Here is a 21487-nt window from a genome sequence, read left to right as displayed (position 1 = left end):
TTTAATAATCTGTGTGCAAGAGTTAGTGACGTCTGCTCCCATGGCAGGGGACTCCCACAGACAAGAGGTGGGGAGATGGGGTGATTCCTTTTTTTTCGGCTCAGCTCTATGCTGGATAAGAGAAACAACCTGAAAGCTAAGGCACTGCTTTGGTCTAGGGAGGGCTGTTCTTCCCTGTATGTGACCCCACAGCTGCATCCAGGACCAGGGTGGCACCGCATGTAGTACTGCCCTGCGTGCAGGTGTCTCCTTGTGTCACTTTTCCACAGCCCCAGCCTGGTCCTGTTGCAGCCATGGGATGAGTCCTTCTCACCAATTTCTGCTGCCCCAGATTAGCAGCTCTGGAGGCTGATCAGGGGCCAAAGTAATTTTGACGGGGTTTTCTCCATTCATCTTGCTCCAGCTTCACTTGATGGGTTGCACAGAGGCCTCACTGCCTGCAGCCTCATCTGTATTCATAACTGTGATAGCTTCACACTCACAAAAACATGGAATTGCCTTCTTCCACAACCTTTGATAGATACAGTATATGGCTGCATTTAATTCTGACAAGGCAGATAAGACAGTTTACAAGCTGGTGGCAGTCTTCTGTTGATTTTGAGTAATTCTGGTTTCTGCCTTTTGACCAACTATTACTTTCTGTTGTGATAATTAAAGTACATTTTTACTTTCTGTGGCATGAGGCCATGATTTTCTGTGCAGGATACACTGAGTTCCCACATCACATGGGAAACTGTTGGGAAATCCATAATTGCAGAGCTTTGGCAACCTTTAAATATTTCCATGGTTACTGAGAGGAAGGACTTCCCCATTGGTTGATGCAGTAATTATTTCAGTGACAAAGAGGAACATGATTTTTGAAGTTGTTTGTTAATGTATTATTTGTAGTACCAACTTAATTTTGCAGCAGAGTTCCATTTCCATGTTCACTATCTATTGGTTTTCAAAGCTGATTAATGAGAGGCATTAAAACTTTAGCTAATACAGCCAGTGCAATGATGTGGAAAACTTTGCCGCTTGTACTTTTCTGTTACTTTCAAGTAAAGAGGAAAGCCAGACTCAGCACTATTTGATTTCACTGGGTTTTGTGTCTGGATTTCACGCCTATGCATAAAGCTGTGTTTTTAGTGATACAAAAATGCCAAGAAAAGAAAATCTGGAGTTAAAACAAGCAACTGTAAGTTTGTACCTTTGGTATATTCATGTGGAAATGAATATGCTGAGAGCTGGTGCCCAGCTGATTATATTGGTATTTTCAGAATTTGCTTCTCATAGTTAACAAGGGCCAAGAGGTGCCTGTGGGCAGGCTGGAGTGATGCATGGAGAGGGCAAGTAATAGTGTATGTATACTTACGTAGGAGGATGCTGAGACTTCTCTTCTAGAGGTTTTCCATGAACAAAAGAGGGCAATGTTGTCTGATTAAGTAACTCATGAAGCATTGGTCAGGAGAGAGCACCAGCTTGTAACACTTGCTCTGTGGTTTCTTGTGCAAGGGATGTGAAATGATACCTGCTCTTGGAAGCCACTTTCCTTTTGCGCTTATTTCTAATTCCTCTTATCTTCTTCAAAGGGTGCCTATAGAGAGCACAGGTAGCGTGTACCTGTGCCAGATGACTTCCTGGTGTATTTAGAACTTTTGCCTGACTATTACTAGAGTTAAAGATTTAGAACTGGATATTTTTGCCATTTTTTGGGGGCCCATTCTAAGTCTAACTCAGCTTGATGAAGAAACCTTCAAATTTGTATTCTTCACAGAATCTCAGCATGTTTGTTTTCTCCAGGGAAGTTAAGGTAAATATTAATGTCAAACTGGATTTGAACTGAAAGCATCACACAGGATCTGTTTTATAGGATAATGCTTCATTTTTTTTTTATTTTTTTTTTTTAAACCTAACCCCTACTACTGACTACTCACAGTCCAGAATTAGGACAGCTAGGCATTTTCTGGTTGAAAAAGCTTAAATACAGCCATCTTCAGTGTGTCTCTGTGCTAATGCCATGGGTAAATGAATAGAGGCAAGACTCAGGGCACAAACCTGGAGCAATTTTCACTGTGGCAGCTGCAGACAAAGAGACAGGCTATGTGTTGAAAGGTGGACACTTTAAAGTGTGTCAGATTTAGCCAGTATACAACCCAGGGGGCACTGTTAAATCATTCGGGGGGGGCTGTGTCACAGATTGATTTATTTTTTAATTGGGACAGCTTCTCTTGCCAGGGGTTAACTCATTCACCGGCCTGCAGCCTGCTCTGCAGTATGTTGTTGTGGATTAAGAAGCCAAATGCTCCCTTGCCTACTTAAACAAGCCCTCCTTATCCTTGCTAAGGCTGGTGCTGATGTTAACAGTGTACTAGCCTCAGGACAGTAGTAAAACAAAGCCTAGTGTGAACACGGGGATCTTCTTGTTGGCTATGACCTCTTTTTATAATGGACCTTGGATAAAATGGAAAAGTGGGGATCCTGTATTTTAAGGGTTTGGGGTACATGCAAGATGGTACATGCATGGTACATGCTGGCTGGCTAAAGTGGGGTGCACCTCGCCCTTGCTCACTGCCAAGGAAGACGTGCAGAAGGATTGTTGCTTCTCCTGCAATGCAGTGCTGACCCTGATGGACACCTTTGTCCCAGACACTTGCTCAGGCTGGCCCACCACACTGGGGAGCTGTGAGCCAAGAGACCTTGACTGGGGCACGTGGAGATGCCGTTATGCATGGGTAAGAAGGGCTCAGCGTGGTGGTTACTTCTGGCCCTCCAACAAGGTGGGGAACCACTGGACTTAGAGGTGCTTCTCTTGCTTGGTCGCAGCAGAATTTTCACCCACCTGGAAGAGCCTGAGCTGGGCATCAAGTTGCCTCTTGGTCCACCTCATTGTGGAGAGGAATTTGGGCCATCTCCCCTCTTCCTTTCCTCCAGCCCATGCGCTGACAGTGGCTGCTGGCTTCATCTTGTGTTGATGCAATTTAGGATGACACAGAGCAGCCCCATGCAAGATTAATGAAAATGTTCTGTAGTCCCTTCAAGTCCTCCTGGTGAGGTAATGTAATGTAGATTGATTTGCACTGTTCCTTTTGCCTGTCCTTTTTTTCACAGAGGCTTTGACAGAATGGCAGGCTTGCTTGTCTGCTTTATTTGTTTGTTTCAGATGGGGGAGGAAGGATATTAAATATCCCAGTTAGTAGCTTTTACTTCGGGGATGTTTTCTCACAGGTCAAAATTTCCATCCCTGATTTTTTTTTTTAATTTGGTCTCCTTGTGTTCTGCCGTGTGTACATAAGCATAGGTACATACATAATCACTTAAAATTCAGGGTTACCTTTCCATGGGACAGGTAATTGAGAGGCATAGCCCATTTTATGTACTTGTTAGAAGAAAATGCCATGGGAGCAGTGGGTCTGGTGGCCTCTGCATGGCAGTAATCACCGTAAGAAGTGGAGTCCAGACAGGTATGCCCACAGAAACTTGGGCGTTTTGGACAGAGGAGGGCTTTCTTCCATGTGTACAAATCACTCTGTGGACCAGCTCTGCATTTTACCATCCTCCTTCTCTATTATTACAAGTGTCCTTGAACACCTGCTTTTCTGCTGACCCCATAGCATCTGCATTCTTGACAGTGCCATCCTGGTAGTGAATGTGGCTTTGCTTTAATTTTGTTGACGTGGCCTCTCCTTCCATCAGCAGCACCCTGGGAACAAGGCTTTGCCCCAGGGATCTGCAAATCTGGACAGAGAAGAGGCATGCAAGGAGAGGCAGAGGCAAGCTCTTGAATGGACAGTTCTCCACTTAAGATTAAATCCCTTGTTGAGTCTTGATCTGAGTACCACCAGCGTTGTACCTTAATGAAAGAGGATACCTTCAAAGTTTATAGTTGGGACCCATGCCTCAGGGACGTTTACATGTTAGTTCAGGGCTCAGAATCACCTCTATTCTAAATAAATTTGCTTATACCAAGTAGTTACTTCTGACACTTCTTGGAGTTTTCTCTTTCAGCCTCTCTGTCCTCCTCATTCTAGTTATTTCTCGGGGGCTAATCAACAGAAAAGTCTTTGCTCTGACATGGGGAAATAGGAAATCAAAATAACACCAGTTTGTTTCTTCAGACAGCCCTGCTCGGCTCTTTTCCCTTACTCTGGTGATGCAGGGGCAGCACCTGGAGCTTTCAGGCACACGAGCAGGGAATGGGAGCTGCTCGGCCCAGACCAGTACTCCCTGGAGCCCATAATCTTTGCTTTTCTTTTAGCTGGTGCTGCTGGTTTGTAACCATTTAATGGCAGCAGCCAAGGCATCGGGTTGTGACCAGCAGCCATGCTCAGTTGCTTCCTGGATACAAGCCAGGCTTCCCGCAATTATCTCAGCATCCCCAGCAGCATCAATATTGCTTTCTGCTTTTTAGAAACCACTATAAAATTTTATTAGAAAACTTCCTTTTTAATTGCCCAATTGTTTCAATGAGACTGCTTTTCCACTGGTCTGCATCACTTTGTCATAAATGGTTAAGAGTTCTCATATGTGGCTCTTTCCTTCTGTTTTTTTCTTTAAATAACTTTAAGATCAGATTCAGGAGATTTTTGTCACAGCAGTGGCCAAGTCTGCCTTGTGAACAGAAAACAATCTGTTGAAATAGGCCTGCTCTCACCCTCCTGGATGCTGCTCTGCCAGTGCTTCCTTGTGAACATCAGTTCCTATGTTTTTCCCCTTCCTTGCTCACAGGATTTTCCAGAATGTTACGGTCAAAACTCTTCTTCCTACCTCTTGAGTCTGTTTTCAGTGTTTATTTAAAACTCTCCTCCTTTTAGCAGCTATATGGAAACTACAGTGTGAGACAACTCATTATAGCGTGATGGAGGGGTATGGACATATGTACGCACCAGACTCACATACGAACAAACCTAGAAAAGGAACGGTGAGGCAAGAAATAGTACGGCAAAGAGAAGTGGGAGAACAAGCGACTGTCAGATGTTTCAACCCCCACGGAAGAGAAATGGCACCACTACGGTTAGTCACAGCTGTAACTCTTGTGCCAGTCCCTAAGGCTGAGGAATCCCCATCACCCTATGTGGTTGATCCAGCAGCATTGCAGAAGGTACGGGAGCAGTGAGAGGGACCCGGGTGACCTAAGAGTAGCTGCTGGGAAGAGGTAATTTTGGTTCCAAAGCTGTGTGTGTTTATGCCCACAGTGGGAAAACTTATTTTTCAGTGATGAAATTAGAAGATGTCTTCCCCTGCTATCACAGGTCTGAATTCTCCTCAGGGGGGGAGGGGGAGCGGAGCAAGGGAAGAGTCTTGGGTTGCATTTGGAAGAAGGGGAGACTTCTAAATGCATCTGGGGCCCACTGGTTTTCACTGCTTCTGAAATGTACCTCCCTAAGCCTGGCAGTCATCTTAAAGACAGCTTACCTGAACAAGAATAATTCATTTCTAGAACTAGTTTAATATTAGATATTTTTTTTTTGAGTATTTCCCTCCAACAATGTTTTTGCTGCATGGGTTCATGCCCTCATTGAAAGTAATTTATTCGTGCAGGAAAAGATCTTTCCTTAAATGCTGTTTTCAAACAATGAGGGCAAAGCCTTTATTTCATGACTTGAATGGTAAGAACCAGCCGTGGTATGAACTGAGCTCATCTCTCACAGCTAGAATTGCATCGGTGCACATGATCACTCAGGTGTTCCTGAGGTGGCCTTTGCCCACAAACCTGTGTGCAACAGCATGGTGGAGATGTGTTCCATGATATTCCCTAGGCTTTTTTATATTCCCTTCAGGTTGTTTATATTTTTGGCTGTTATAATATCTTGTAGCAAGCAGTTCTATGATTTAATTACAGGCTTTGCTGAGTGTCATTGCCTTTTTTTTGCTCTAAACCGGCTGCCAGGATGGGCATTTCTTGAGGTAGCAGATGTTTCATAAGATTAAAGAATCCCCAAAATACTTTTAATGTTGTCTTTGCATTTTTGGTTGGAGATACGAGTTTTTTGCAGAACTGATGGGTACAACCGAGTGAGGACTGTGAAGGCCGCCAGTGGCAGCTGCTGTCTGTTCACAGAAAGCCAGTGCCTGGACAAGGCACAATGACATTTTCCATTCAATTATGTGGGGGCAGGAGCTGTTGCCATGGCAGTGTGATAACAGTAGCACATCCCAGAGGAAGTCCCTCTGTGGCATCCCAAGTTTTCCCCTTGCCTCCTGCTAATGCCAGGGCTGCTCTTGAGTGCCACAGCAATAGCTGTATATGTTGCTAACAAACACACAGAACCAAAGCAAATCTACCCAAAGCGGGAGACACCTGTGGGATGTGATTGTGGATTGTGCTTGGAGCAAAGTGCAAAATACTCTAAAGCACTATCGAGGCTGAGAAGTCAGTAGAGAAAACTGGGTGGGCTGAGATAGAGCTGTGGCTGACCTACTGCTTTTTTCCTGGCTGTATGACCGGCACCTAGCACAGTGTGCATCCTTCCCTGGCCTTGCTCCTCAGCGACTCTTTGAATTTTGCTTTCCTGGAGCATTGTACCAGGCCAGCATGAGTGCGCTGGTGTGCATAGGATGGGAACATAAACAGAGGCTGAAACCAACTCTTTGAATCAAGGGCATTGTAGAAGGAAAAAGCTGTATTTGCTGAGAGCTGAACTGTAGCTGTTACATTTAGGCAAGTGCTTTAAAGCAGTCACAGTGTTATTCTATGTTACTTGATGACCACTTTGTTATAGGGTGGACTTTGCCAATAATATTAGCACATGTTGTGCAGTTCTGGATGCTGGCTTAATCTCAAAGGAAACTAATCCATTTCAAGAAGCAAAGTGTTGCTTTCATTGTATGCTCCAAATCATCACTTTTCCTTTTCTCAGTGTGAGAATCTGAGCCTGCCACTGTGTAATTTAAGTGACTAAGATCGCTTTCACTGTTGTCAGCAGTTCCAGTTTTCATCAAACAGTTACTTTTTGGTGTGGGAAATTTAGTATTCACATTGTCATGCTGGGTGCAAACTTCCATGTTAAAATACAGCTTAATGTAGCAAAAGTGTGTTCCAGCTGTCTGCCAAAGAAGTTTCTGCACCACTCTAGACTGCTCGATACAGGGAATGGAAAGGGCATGCACAGACGGTGTCAGCCTGTAACTGGGAGGAAAATACCAAGAATCGGGTTTGCAGGATCCAGGAGAGCACACACAGGGACTGGCATAGTTTCTTTTGCCTGATCTCACTCAGTTTGGCTTGGACACAGTTGCTTATTGATGATTCTTTATGGAGGGATGAATTGCATCCTGTACACATAATGAGGAATTTGGGACAGTAATGCAATCAGAGATCTGCCCATTATTTTCTAACCATGCCCATATTCTCTAACCATGACATTTCTAGTCTGCAAGTGGCAACTGCAGAAGGTACTGGAAATTTGTGTGTATCTGAGTGGGAGAGGTCTTCCCTTCTTTATTATTACTTTACCACCAAAGAAAACAGGACAAAAGCAGTTATTAGTGACATTTCCCTGCCAGTGATGACATTATCTCACCATCCTCCAGACAAATGTCACAGATGTCGGGATTGCTTCTGCTTAGCAGAAGCAGCCCTTTTGAGTCGGAGATTCAGGTCCTTGTCAGGAACAGCAGGCACTATCAAACGGGAGGTGGGTGGAAATTTATGAAAATGTTGGAAAGAGCCAGAGGGCTGATCAGTCCGGGCTGCCAGAGTGTTTGGGCATGTAGGAGCCCTGATCACCCCACTGTATTCATAGAAAGTGGTGCTGCAGTGACTGTCATACAAACGTCCCCATTGGAGAGAAATTGCAGTACGAGCAATTCCTGACGGGAACCAGACTTTACTTCACCTGGCACAACAATGTGTGAAATGGAGAATTTTAATTAATGGAGCTAAAAAACTGCCAGAAAACACTCAAAGTGTTTGCCAGTAATCAGAGGTGGGTCCTAGCGAAGATTTGTCACCTTCCTGGACTGGCAGTGACTGGCGAGGGTGGTGTTCTCTGCAGAGCTGCAGCTGCCCACTCTTCCCGGCTCCATGCAGGGATGCAGCAGTGCTCTCCCGCCTGTCAGCACAGTCATGTCCAGGGGAGAGACCCTGCAAGAGGCAGGTCATGGTATCCTAAAAGCTTCAAAAAAGCTGTTTGTCAGCAGGGCAAGGTAATGGTAAAATGCACCAGACCGCAATACTCCAGCATCAGCACGGGCAGGGCAATTGATTTGCTCCGCTCCAGACTATGGTGGACATGCACCTCGTGGGGAAGGACATTTCTGCTCTCAGTTTCTTTCCTTGTTCTCTGGACAAACCCAGGGGAAGATCGCATATTGTGGAGTGCAAAAACAACAATTCAGCAAGTTTTTTTCTCTGCACAAATCCTATCACTTTTTCCAGGCAAGCATCTCCCAGGCTATGGTTAGTGGAGTATTTCTAGGTGGGTGTATGCGAGAGCAGAGTTTGACCCGTGATTCTTAAGTCAGCCTCAAATGGGAATCCGGAGGAGGAGGAGGAGGACAAATGGAGACAACACTTTAACTTTGCTTTGGAAAATTTACTTTTTCATAGAGGATATTTTCTCTGCTCTGCTCCTCCCTTCCTCCCTCCCTCCCTCTCTTTCTTTCTTTCTCTCTTTTATTTACTTAACTGAATTTGTTGTTACACAAAAGTTGAGCTCTGTTTGGAAAGGGACACTTGGCAAACATACATGATTACATTGAACTCAAAGGAGGTGACTCACAGGCTTAAGATATTTCCAGGAATCAAATGTAAGGTAGAAAAATGATATGATGCTTCTTATACCATGGAATAAAAGAGTAAACTTTCTGCCTGAGGGCACTTTTAGAAAACCAGATAAAACCTGAAGTCTGAAACATTTAAATCAAAAACCCTGGCTCGAGGTTTCCTTCCGTTTTCTGTGCTGTAGTTTCTGAGGAAAAGGCTGGATTCTGAGAATCAGTTCGCTTCTGGCCACAGAGACATTTGAAGCTTATATTAAGTTAGCCAAAATGCTTCCTCCACACCTCTGCTGGAGAGGTCCCTAAAGGTCTGAATCCTTGTGGGAGGCAGGCTTAAGCAGATGAATTAAGACGACTGAAAATAGTCATTGGTAGGACTTGCCAGCGAATGTATGAATATTAAAACAGTCAGCCCAAGACCTGAGGAGATATTCTTCCTGAAGTGCAATGCTTTCTAAGGGGTTTTTAGCCCTGGAGGTGCCGTGCTCATGGATGCAGCCATAGTACTGCTGCCCACATCATTTGCAGTGACCTGAGCCCTGGGCTGCCCTTGCCGAGGGCACAGCTCCCCAGTTCAGCAGGGCACGGTGGGAAGGCTTGTAGGAAAGGGGAGATCTGTTGGGAAGGGGAGGCATACATCCCCCTACATTTCCACCCCTGCTCCAGCATGAGGCTGGGTGTGCCAGTCTGGCTGTACTTCACTGGACAAGATGAAGGGAGCATTTCTGTCATCCCCTCCAGTATGGCCAAACTACCAGCCAGCCCCTACTCCTCCGCGATGACTGGGGACAGACCGATGAATGCCCCATTTAAGCATATTTCATTTCCCTTGGTTGTTCTCTCTAAAATACTACACACGGATGGGCATGCTGGGATGGCAAGAGCTGCTCTGTAGTTAGAGTGACATTTGAGAAAAGTTGAAGAAACTGGCTCAATTGTTAAGCATTCTTTCTGCTTCTGGGAAGACATAAATAAATAAACAAATAAATCATTTGAAATCACCCACTCATCAAAGAAAGAACAATTCATATTTGCAGATCTTTGTGGTGTGGAAAGCTTTTATAGCAAATGTATGAAACGTCATTACAACTGATGCTTTCTTGCTAGGACTCAAAACTAAAAATAATTTACAACCTACAACAAATCCTGTTGACAGAGAAGACAATTTTTAAAGCTTTGTATTTCTGTTTTGAAACAATTATAGAACCTTATATTAGAGAGGATGATGTGACTGTTTTTCGTATGGAAACACCATTTAATTAAGATTTAAACAGATGGCTAACAGGAATGGTATTGTAGGCTTCATCAAAGTAAAATCTAAAGGGCACAATAATATTTCCACTTCAAAGTGGCTTGTTTTGATTCCTACCAATAAATAAATTAATTTCACATGTCAGAGGAAAACATTTTCTCTGTACAATTAATGTATTGCTGCTTGTGTAGTGAAGTGTAGATCACAAAACAGGTACAGTTTGTACCCCCAAAGCAGATACAAACCTACCAATTGAGCAAATATGCAATACTAGAAATCTAGCAATAACCACAGAAAAAGAACAACAGCAGCAAAAAAATCTATTTCTCATAACTGGGAAAAATCTCTGCCTGGTAGGAGTGGGCCCGCAGCAAGCACTCCCTCCTCTCTGCAAACACACACTGCCTTCTTGCCCCACTGCCTCCTGCCATCAGCGTGCCCAAGCCAGTTTAGAGATTGCTCAGGAAAGCAAAGAGGACACTTATGAGATAAGGAAAATGAGAGCAGCAGTGCTCTGATCTTCCTTTATTCAGGGAAGCAAAGGAAACTTGGTGGTTTAACCTAAGTATGGGACTGCAGATGTATAAACAGAAGTCAACCAAGGAAGCAGCTGTCATCCGTACCATGTGCTGTACTGTGCACCCATTCTTTGCACTTACCTGCTTGCAGAAAACCCGTAGAAGGAGGAAAGTGAGTGCAGCATCTTTTTGTAGATGGGACTTACGTATTTTTCCTCTACAGCACAGCTCAGCTGAAAAGGCACCATCAAGAAACCTGCATTAAATGTTTCACATTGAAAAAAAGAGAAAACACCATATCTAAATCAAATTGAAATGAATTTTCTGGAACTTCTTAGTGCAAAGCATTTTTTTGATAAGAAAACTTGCCTATCGAAAGGGAGAGACTGTGCTGGCCCTGCAGCTCACCTCCAGAAGGTGAGAGCAGCCCTGCTGAGATAAGTGCCCTATTTCTGGGCACGGCTCGGCAGCAAGTCCGTCTGCAGCCCCAAGAGAAGATTCTAGAAAGCAAAGGTCAAGCAGATAAAGCAGCGGTTTCAGAGCCGTCACACTCTGCAGTCTTTCTGTCGCTGTGCTCTTCACGGTCACATGCAGGTCAAGCACAAACTTGAGTTCAAAATTCACTCTGCTCCAGCAAGAATGCATTGGGCATTAGTTTCATCCAAAGTAGCTAAAATCTAGTTTCCTTGGTAGCCTGCAGGAAGAAATCAGCTCTTCTGGTGGGTCTTTCTGCCCACGCATTTCTCCCTGTTAACTTCCCAGGGAGCCTGAGCAATTCAGCTTGTCCCAAAGCCCTGGTGCACCCTGGCTGTGCAGCATAACATCAGGTGTGATGGTGAGACTGTGGCTTGCTGCTGCTGATGGGGCTTTGCAGCCAAACAGGGAGGTAGTTGGGGGTTCTGGATGCTGGGCTGGGCTGCCAGTGCTAGCAGGATAACACCTGTGCAAATTGCATATAGGCTCCTGGGCTATTTTCTGGGATTCCAGCAGTGAGTCCCTGTTTGTGCTCAAGTTCCTGCTTGCACCAGCTAACTACTCTTGCTGTGTCTCTAGCATGAAATTTGAAATATTTAGGGAAAAAATAGGTGACCTCTGGTGGGATGGAGGATAGGTGGGCAGTGTGTAACAGCTACAAGACACTGATGTTGAGCCCACAGCACAAGCTCTAGCCTGGGTTGGGACTGCCTCTCACCAGTTTTTTTTTGCAGGCCCCCAGAAGTGGAACTGCTTGTCCAAAAGATGTTGTTGTCCAAAGATACCCCACGGGTAGTCGAGGACCCTGTGGATCAACAGCAGAGCTGGGAACATGAGCCAACTCTGAGGCTCTTCAGGGAAATACTCTGTGAAACGTAACAATAGAGGTAAGCATCACTTGAGACATCCCATTTATAATTAGCACTTCGCTAAAGACAGGAAGGTTTTCCCTGTGCGAGACCTAATGTCATTAAACTTAAACCTGGCAAACATCAGAGTTACTGGAAACAAAATCAGCCTTGTCTGGGAACACAGACTGCTGCCTCAAAGTGCTAATTTCCCCAAACATGCAGGCTCAGAAAGTGTGATTAGAAAACCCAGCCAGACTTAAAAAGAAGTTCTTTCACCCACAAAGGCCCAAGCTCATAAGCTGCTCCTATCAGCTTGGTGTATTTAATAGCTTCATTGCTCAAAGTGATAACCAGACCATGTTGAATTTAATGTGGGACCATAAAAGTCTGAAGGAAAATTAACAACATCTAATCCCACCTCCGTTGCTCCTGCTTGATTTTTCTCAGGGTAGCTGTGGGAGCTTTTTTGTCTTATTGGTTGTTTGTTCCAACCATGTTGTCACCTATCCCCCTGTCCTGTCCTTGCACGGTCTTCCTCCAGCCATTTTCCTATTGTCACCCACAGAAGACTTGGCTCACAGGACTCCAGTCGTATCAGCATCTCCAAGATGTTTAACAGTAGGAGCAATGTGAATATGGCATAAAAGTTAATAGCTTATGAAAGCATAATTTAACATAGTGTTAAGAGGCCAGATCCTCAGCTGATACTAACTGATGAGAAAATGGAATTGCATCAGTTTTTACCAGCAAAAATGCACAGTCTAGATCTCTAGGTAAAAGTAGCTTATGTAGTTAAAATTTCACACTAACTTATTTGAAGACAGGGAATTAAACAACAAGACTAAGCATCTTCCAGAAATAGATGCATCAGTGGGAGTTGGAACAGGATTCTATAAGTAATTACTATCCTGCCTGGAGTGTCAGACTCATCAATAAAAGCAAGGCTTTTCTATAGTATTGGAGCATATAAAATGGAGCAGACCCCACACACCCCACGCTAATTGTTGGAAGTAGACATTTTGCAGAAATACTGAAATCGTGAAGTGTCCAGATGGAGGGGTGAAACCTGGAGGGCAAGTCTGAGTGAAGACTGCTTGTCTGACCCCTCGTTGTTCCTTCAGGGGCACCAGAGAAGCGATCACTTATGGTGCAGTGTCTCATCCCTCTTCTGATGGCAGCAGATGGCCAGGGCTGCTCAATCCCAGATTAATCAAAATTCCATTTGGAAGAGGCACACAGGAGCAGTCCAGAGATGGAACTGGGCTGGCGGAGGAGACAGCAGGATTGAATATGCTGAAAACCCATGTGGAATTCATGGAAAAAATCAAATAAAAATGTTCTAGGAAAAGAGGTCTGTAAATGAAGGGGAAGAATGACTTCCAGACCTGACAGTCAGAATCTGGGGCAGGAACCAGACTATTCCCCATGACTTTTTCCAGGACAAGAGCATTTGCTACAGCCTTTGCAGGGGTTAGTAATGAAATAGAGCAGAGTTGTAATTTTAAGGATCTAGAAATATCATATTTTGTTACACTGCAATGACAGAATTCTACTTTGGAGAGTAACCAGCCCAGCAGGCACTGGGCATTAAGGAGGCATATATTCTACCTTTTCCTTTCTGTCCCTGGTGGATGATTGAATTCCAGGCAAGCTCTGGTGCTGTGGGTTGTGAGCATGCTTCTGGGCCAGTGACACTGGAGATGTAACTGCTTCAGGTGAGGTGCTGCCTCTTTTGGCAGTGACACGCATGCCTCGGTGAAGGGGGGGGATGCAGGTGAAGAAAACACATGCCTTCTGATCCAGATCAGGTGTGAGGCTGCTGCTGTGTAGATGCAGAGTATTTGGGAGTCACTGGTTTAATGTGATACTTGGCACACTGCAGAACTGGCTGTGTTATTTGAGCACTCCTAGTTCTGCCCTTTGGAAGAGGTGTTACTTTCCCACAGAAAACCAGAGATTTTGATTTTAGAGAGAATAATGCCTCTTTCATTTACCTGGTAGAATCTGAGTTGGTCCCCTCTTTCTGTAAATGTCTGTTATATACTCATCTCGTAGGATTGCCTTGTGGGAGACATTCTTTTTTCTCCCCCTTTCATATTAATTCTGCTGTGGCTTTTAAGGGCTGTGGAAAACGGAGAGGTGAACCACTGTTAAAGCAGGGTTTTGTGCATCTGGGATTTGTGCTACTGCATGTGAATGAGTGAGCTGCTGGGGAACGTGCTGCCAGGCAGCAGGAGTCCCAGCAAACAGATCTCCCTGCACGGGCATGAAGAAACGTTACCAGAAGGCTTGGCCATGTCTCTTGAGGGAGATTTTAGTAGCACAGATAGATGCCTTAGTGGTTTTAAATACAGCTCTCAGCTGCATAAACTTAGTAAACTCCACTATAGGTATGTATGACTCATTGGTAGCTTCTTAGTAAGTTCTCTTGATTTTAAAGCAACCTGCTTAATTCTGCATGTGATACTGCCAGGATCTTGGGGTGAGACTGGGTCACTGCTGCATGCAGTAGACCTTGCAGCTTGCTCAGCACATTGCTCTGCATATGCGTGCTTCCCAAGGTATAATGGGACTTCTAGTGTCATCTGGACTTTCGGACAAGAGAAATTGCTGAAAGAAGGGGCAACAAGTCTCTACCCCCTTGCATAAATAAAGATTGGAAATGCAAGCACCAGATACAGCAGTGCAAGCTACAGGTGGAGTGTTGACCCACAGTGCTTTGGCACTGTGTTGTACCAGAGTATCTGAGTTTCAGCTCTGTCAACTATCCTGCTTGAGGGATAATGTATTTTTTCCACTTCCAACCTGTCTCTATTCAAAGACCAGAAAAATAGTGAATAACTTTCAGATTGCACCCCGATCTCTCCCCCCACAGCCCCCTGAATAATTTTGTCCCTGTTTCTCTACGTCATGCCAACAGGCTGAAGTAGCTTTAGTAATTTAGAGAATTGTCATGAACAGAAGACTGGATTGTTGTTTGGTTGTTTTCGTTTGATGGAATTGCATTTCTTACCCTGTCTTATGATATTCTGACTGTCATTAGTAAAAGCACAGTTAGTCTTGGCCCAGCACTTAATCCAGAACCCAGTGAAGTCACTCAAAAAGCTCTTATTGATTTCGGTGGATGCTGTTTCAAACCCAGAAACACAGGCCTTCTCGGAATGTTTTCTCCAAGATTTATGAGCTGTTTGAAAAGGTAATTAAAAGGGAAACAGCATGTAACTGCAATTTAGGGGAGACCGGTGTCTATGCAGTAATGAAAAATACTCCAGAACTTATCCTTTAGGGAAAAGTTTGGGTTGCATAAATCATCCCCACAGGTTTGAAATAATACTTCGTCTCACATTCTACAGGGGATTTAAAGTGAGTGTTTTACAAGATTCCTTGTGCTGTGTTTCCCTTACTGCATGAATGCTCTTTGGCATTCAACAAAAATCCAGACTGCTTATGTTAATCTGATTTTCCCAATCAAGCCACGTTAAAATGCATTTATTCCTGTGTGGTGAGTCATGCTATAATGATCTGATCTGTAGATCAGATCCAGGTTATGCTGGATGTTGTGCAAACATGAGACAATGTCTTTCTCAAGGGGCACGGAAGGCACTTGCTCTCCATAACATGATAACAAAAGAAATTATATAATTTTTGACTACTCCAAGTGGAAGCCAAATCTTCCAGCTGTATTTGAAAATTAAATTCACAATATTTAATCAAAGGAAAACAGGCATGAAAAATTGTCAGGTGAAAACTAAGAGCACAACTGGATGGAGACAGTAAACACTCACACTGCTGAAATCACGGTGGAGTAGACATGACAGGAGTAGTAACCATAGTCTGTGGACAAGGAAAATGTGTATTAAGAAGCAAATCAGGGTAACTAAATCATGCCTAGATTACCATGGACATAATGCTTGTGTTTCCTTGTTGTCCCATATACCTTCTTTAGAGTTAACATAGAATTTGTTGTTGCTTTGGTGTAATCCTTCAGTTCAGATCACCTGACTTTGAACAAGAGCGGTAATTTAAGTGTATTAATTATTGTTATCGACATTTTGTCTCTGAACTGCAAGTACACATCTAAAGTTTAATCCAAATGGCTAGATTGGAAGCTGGAGGCCATGCAGCCAGCAGCGCTAAGCCCAAGCTAATTAACTGTGCTGCAAGACAGACATAATAGCTCAGGCAGAATTTTATAAACAGGGAGGCTCTGGTTTATTTGTGAAGAAGTGGGGGCTGGTAATAAAATGTTTTGTTTGTGTTTGTTTGTTTTACATGGGTGAAGACATGTAATTTACACTTGGAAAAATAATCATTTCATCCTTTCTCTATTGACTTATTTTTCATAAGCACCATCTTCTGTGGGCAATATCAGGCTAACAGCTGTGGTCCTTTCCTTTCTGCTACCTGGGATCCTATGGGCACGGGAGAGGTTCAAGAATTTGCAGCTTTAGGAGCAGTCACCCTTGTTTTTTTTTTTTTTTTCAAGTTACATTTTTCTTTCTCCATGATAATACCTTGGATACTCATTCCATACTGTAACAATCCCTTTTGGTTTTATCCTAAATGCAGAAAATTCATTAAATTACTCATTCTCCCCCATTTTCATTGTGATCACCAGCCACGTCAATCACAGCAACTCTTCAAAGAGAGAGGCTGAACTGTGCATCAGATATGACTTTATTCTTTGTATTTATAAAGCAAAGCATAAATTCTAACAGGTCCACTAGTCATATCTATTGATTTGGTACTTAATCACATGAACACAATGAATATTCAGTGCCTGTATGATATAAAAAGAACAATCAGAATAAGCTATTATAGGTGCTGGAATCTCATTTAAAATCTAATTAGGTCTAGCACAAAACTAAAGGAGTCCTGTCTGAGTATGAAGAAATGGATGTGTCTATATAACAAGTGAAATGTCTTCTTTTTTTTCACCCGTCTCCTGGCATGTATTAAGAAACCAGTATTTTTTCTCAATTCTCACTTAGAAAACCATTACTCTGTCTAGCTTGGACAATAGCTCACACCCTCATGCTTTGATTTACGGATTAAAGCTGATCACTCTGCGCTGTATAACGGTGCACTGCTTCACACACAGCACAACCACAGTTTCAGCATTAGGGGTGGTCACTGCAGCTCAAGCAGCAATTGCTTTGTAGCTGTGCCTGTTCCACAGCGCTGACTGGCCTGAAGCCTTGGTGTTGGGTTGCCCTAAGTGCTAATGGGCCAGTGACCCCACTGACCACCAGCACTGGTCAGCTCTAGGCTAAGCCAGATGCTTGCAGGTTGTGAAGAGAGTCATGGCAGTAAATACTGCATATACCAAGGTCTCTCTGACTGCAGCCCTGGTGTCTCTTTGCCCAGCAGCACTTGACCTCTGCCTTGGCAGCAGTGCCAGGGGTAGATGGTGCGTTGCATGCTAGAGCTTGGGCAGGGATTCCCAAACTGAGGCATCACAAAGATACGTGGTGGGTGCTGAGACCTCTCCTTGCAGGCAGAGATACAGATATTTCTGCAGTATGACGAGGAAAGTGGAAAAAAAGGAGTCACAAACAGGTTGAGGTTGTTATCGCTCACTGGTAAAGTCAGTAGAGGCCTCGTCCCTACAGCTTTGTTTTCCTGTGTGTCTTATTAGCGAGCAGCAGCAGCAGAAGCCCGATGACTGCAGGTACAGATGGGCCGTGCTAAGAAATCTGGCTGCAATTAAAAACCTCTGCAGAGTGTGGCTTTTCCAGCAGTTCTTTTATAGTAAAAGGAGTGGGAGATGATAGAAAAATCCCATCCTGTGTTTGAAATCCACTTAGGGCACTAAGATGACACACAAGAAATCCTTGGCAGTAAAAAAATAGGGACTTGCAGGCTTTATTTTAAAATATATCTGTACAGACTCCCATATTAGGACAGAGACTGCCTTGCCATTTATAGATAGAGATGTATGGATGTGTGTAGCTCTATCAGTGTTATACACATGCCTGCATGATTCAGTAAAAATAGATCATAATTTGGTTCAGCACTTACATTTTGCAGAAAAATAGAGTACCACAAGTATATGCATTTACATAGATAGTCATGCAAGGGAATAAAACCACTCTTCAGAACATGTATTTATTGCCTCAGGGGCAGATGAAGAACAGAACCAAGGAAAATAAATACCTTTCAGCTAACTGTGTTCTGCAAATAGGACATGGCCTTCTGTCTTCAGGGTATATCTTTCTGTTAAAACTGTGCTAGCAAAGTGAATCTGTTGTTTAATGCCTGTTCTAGCTTCCCTTGTGCTTTTCTTGGTGAACCAAAACGTTTGTAGGAGTGGGTTCAACCGACTGGGTAAGATTTTTCACACTCTTGCTGTCTTTCACTCATTTCCTTTTTTTTCTCTTTTTTTTTTTTTTTTCCAATTGGAGGTGCAGGAGGGCAGTCAGAGACCGAGACAGGAAAAGCACTCAAGGTTTTATGCAGAGTGAGTCTGTAGTCCTCTCACAGGAAATGCTTTCCCTGCTCTTCATTGCAAGAAAAAGAGTTTAGGCTTCTACTCTGATTTAGCTTGAAACTTCACTAACATCAGATGTCTGTAACTGGCCAATCCCCTTGCCAGTAATGGGGATTTTACTTCATGAGGGGCAGCTGAAAACTGCTTAAATTAGCAAAATAACAGCCAGAGCCAGGCAGAGGAGGGCTAGGGGGCTGCAAGGCTTTCCAGGGGAAGCTTTGCCACCCTGCCTGCAGTGGGATGATTAGATAACTGTGCTTGATGTGTTCACTTTACGCTGCTGTCTTTTAGTCATCTTTTATTCAGTGACTACACCTAGGTTTTTCTTCTCCTGTGTCATTTCCAGCCCATAACACAAAATCTGTTGTTTTCCAGGAGAAAGTTTCAACCTCACTCCTTACAGCTCAGATCATGTAGGTCTGCTCTTGAGTGAAGCCTTAGAATGGTACCATGGGTTAGCAAAATCAGAGGTCAGAATTTGCCCAAGAAGCTGGCTAACTACTGCTTAAACGCCATGCTAAATGATAATTTCCTGGAAATACAGTCCTGGATGCAGAAATGACATTTCATTCATGAATTCATTTTGTTGTTGCTGAACGTTTGTAGCTGGAATAGTTTTTATGCTTTGAAAACCTGTTCTTATCCCACCTTCATCAGCTTTTGACAGCACAGAAGCCAAGGCAGATGTTCTAGGAAAAGTGCCATTTCCAACCATGTACTTGGACCGCAAAAGGCTCAGCCTGAAGCAATGTTACAATGCCTTCAGAGCAGCCAGCTGCAAGTGTCTCCACCCCAACTGGCTGGCTAGAATTAATATCATTATTCCAAATGTAAGGAATTAAAAAGTGTATTGCTTCACACAGAAGCAGAGAATTAAAAGGAATCAGGGAAGGTCATTCTGATATTCTGTTCACATAATATATTCTGGGGGGGGGGGGGGGTCCAACCAGTAAGAACCCACTCTTCTATATTAACATTGTTGTGAATATTAAGATTCAGAAGTATAACCCAAGTTTTACACATTCTCCCACCTGTATTACTGGCTACAATTTCCATCATTTTAGCCCTGCAAATTCAAATTATTGAGACTTAGTCTGACCTCCATGCAATAGCCAGCCAAGAGAAGTCCCATGATATCTCTTTGCCAGGGAAAAATTGTGCTCATAAACAGCTGAGATGCTCAATGGGCAAGGGGGAGCTTGATAAACTCTAGTCACTCAATGATGCATCTGAATCAGTGAAAATAGGGATGGATTAGGGGAGCCCAGGTCAGGGTGGCCACAAGGGAAAATGCAGGGTTCCAGGAGCACAGGGTTGCAAAGCAAAGATACCATGTTCAGGACTTCCCACACAAGGAGTTTCAGGAAAGAGATTTTTGGTACAAGTGATAAAGTTTGGTTGGCATGAGGTTAATTCATGAATTAGCTTGTATTTCTCATGGTTTGAGGAGGGTGAGGAAAGTCTTGGTCTGTGTATTGATGGTTTACTTGCTTCTCTTCTCCCTTTAATATATTAAGCCCCACAGAAAGTGGGCAATTGCTAAGTATGTCCCTAGACTTTGCAGGCTGCTGTGTATGGATCCTAATTTTTGCCTGTTATGGATTGCCCTCCATACCTATATTGTTCCCAGGATTTAATTTTGACTCCATTCCATCTCATCTGAGATGAATGGCTTTAATCAGAATCTCTTAAACCCGCTTCATTCAATGGTAACCCTTTGTGAGACACTGAGGAACACACCACTGTATTGCCCTGGCAAGGCAAGAGGCTAACTGAAGCAGGGAATTTTAGCTTCTTAACTAGATTCTAACTAAGAGGCTCTTAGGCTTTATAAGATTTTCCAGTGATAGCCTCATTTGGTCTCTATAAATGGAAGCTGGGCAAGAAAATAAAATCTATCTGTCTGTTCTGAAACTTACTTATTGATTTCAGCAGTCATACTGTAATTGTTCTCACAAATCAGCTGAGATTCTTAACGAAAGGTGACTTGAGTGGCAATTTTTCAGCTGTCCCCTGATGGGCAGCAGCTGACAAAGTCTGGTATTCCTTGTTAACCAAGTATAGTTTTTTTAAATGAATGAATCAAAGCAACTAGAATTAATGACGTTTATCACAGCACCTGCAGCTCTCATTCACCGCTTGCATTTATGTTTCGTAAGGCTGAGCTGATGTTGGCACCATAGTCCTCTTCCAGAGAAGTGCTTTTCACCAGCCCCAGGCAAGAAGTTCTTTGTAGAAAAAGCAGACCTCAAGCGCTGGATGTGAAGGTGCAATCACACCAGTGCTTTGCAGTCTGGCTGGCATCAGGTCTCACAGCTGGGGCATTCTCAGAGTCAATATAAGACTAATTTGTGAGATCTTTCACACAAGAGGGTGCAAGGGCATGGGCTTTGGGAGGCTGGAGTGTCAGGTCTGGAGACAGAACGATACCTGAAAAGTGCTCCTTCCAGTTCAGGGCAGGATTTACAGGGGTATGTTGTCCTCATCTCTGTGCAGAGTATTTGCTTAATTTAGGGACCATGGAGCATCCCAGGTTGGGAGGAGGGGAGCACCCCTGGCCAGCATGTGGATGCAGGCACTGAGAGGGGAAGGTAAGGGGCAGACACCCTTGGAGCCTCCCGTTCAAAGCCTGAGACATGACAGCTGTGTTTTGCAGCTGTTTCGGAAGGGGCTTAGTGTCTCTTCGTTCTCTAGTTTGTACATATGGTTTTCTGCCTTCATTTTGCAGCTCTTGCAGATAGGAGAGGACTCTCTGAAGTTCCTCTGAACATGCAGAAAAATTAGCATACTTTCTCCTCTGAACTTCTAAAATCCAACTAAAGGCTTTTAGCTGATTATCTCAAGTCTCTTCTCTCTAATGACTTTCCAGTTCCTTGATGTTGAGCAAAATCAGCGGATAACTCTCTCTATTAGATATAATTATCAAATGTATATTGAGCTTGGGAAATTATTCAGTTAATTTTGTCTTTAGTCTTCCACTTCCTGTCAGAGATTTGAAGCATAAGCCTGCATTTCTCTCTTAATTACTGCATCCTGTTGATTTCTTTTTCCGTTTTTAAAAGATAAGCACATGCTTAAATGAGAGCCTTTGACAGAGGGAAATAAAAAGTCTTCATTAAAGTGTGATTGTGGTTTGAGTGTACTAATATCACTGACTAAGGTGAACCATGATTTTTGATCAGAAATTCATGACTGATTTAGC

The 21487-nt window shown here is 43.6% G+C and overlaps 1 protein-coding gene across 1 annotated transcript in view; it reads left to right on the top strand.

Annotated features, from left to right (window-relative positions):
• The window catches only part of ZIC3 (Zic family member 3), a 223401-nt gene that overhangs the window by 183354 nt on the left and 18560 nt on the right, over positions 1–21487 (top strand). The window contains exon 22 of the mRNA XM_080553641.1: positions 11679–11831. The gene's annotated coding sequence lies outside the window, so the exon portion shown is untranslated. The remainder of the gene's footprint in view (positions 1–11678; positions 11832–21487) is intronic.

Source organism: Anser brachyrhynchus (assembly GCF_964034855.1).
Source record: "Anser brachyrhynchus genome assembly, chromosome: 13".
NCBI lineage: Eukaryota > Metazoa > Chordata > Aves > Anseriformes > Anatidae > Anser > Anser brachyrhynchus.
The sequence above is the reverse complement of the archived record's forward strand: the minus strand, read 5'-3'. Positions and strand labels throughout refer to the sequence as shown.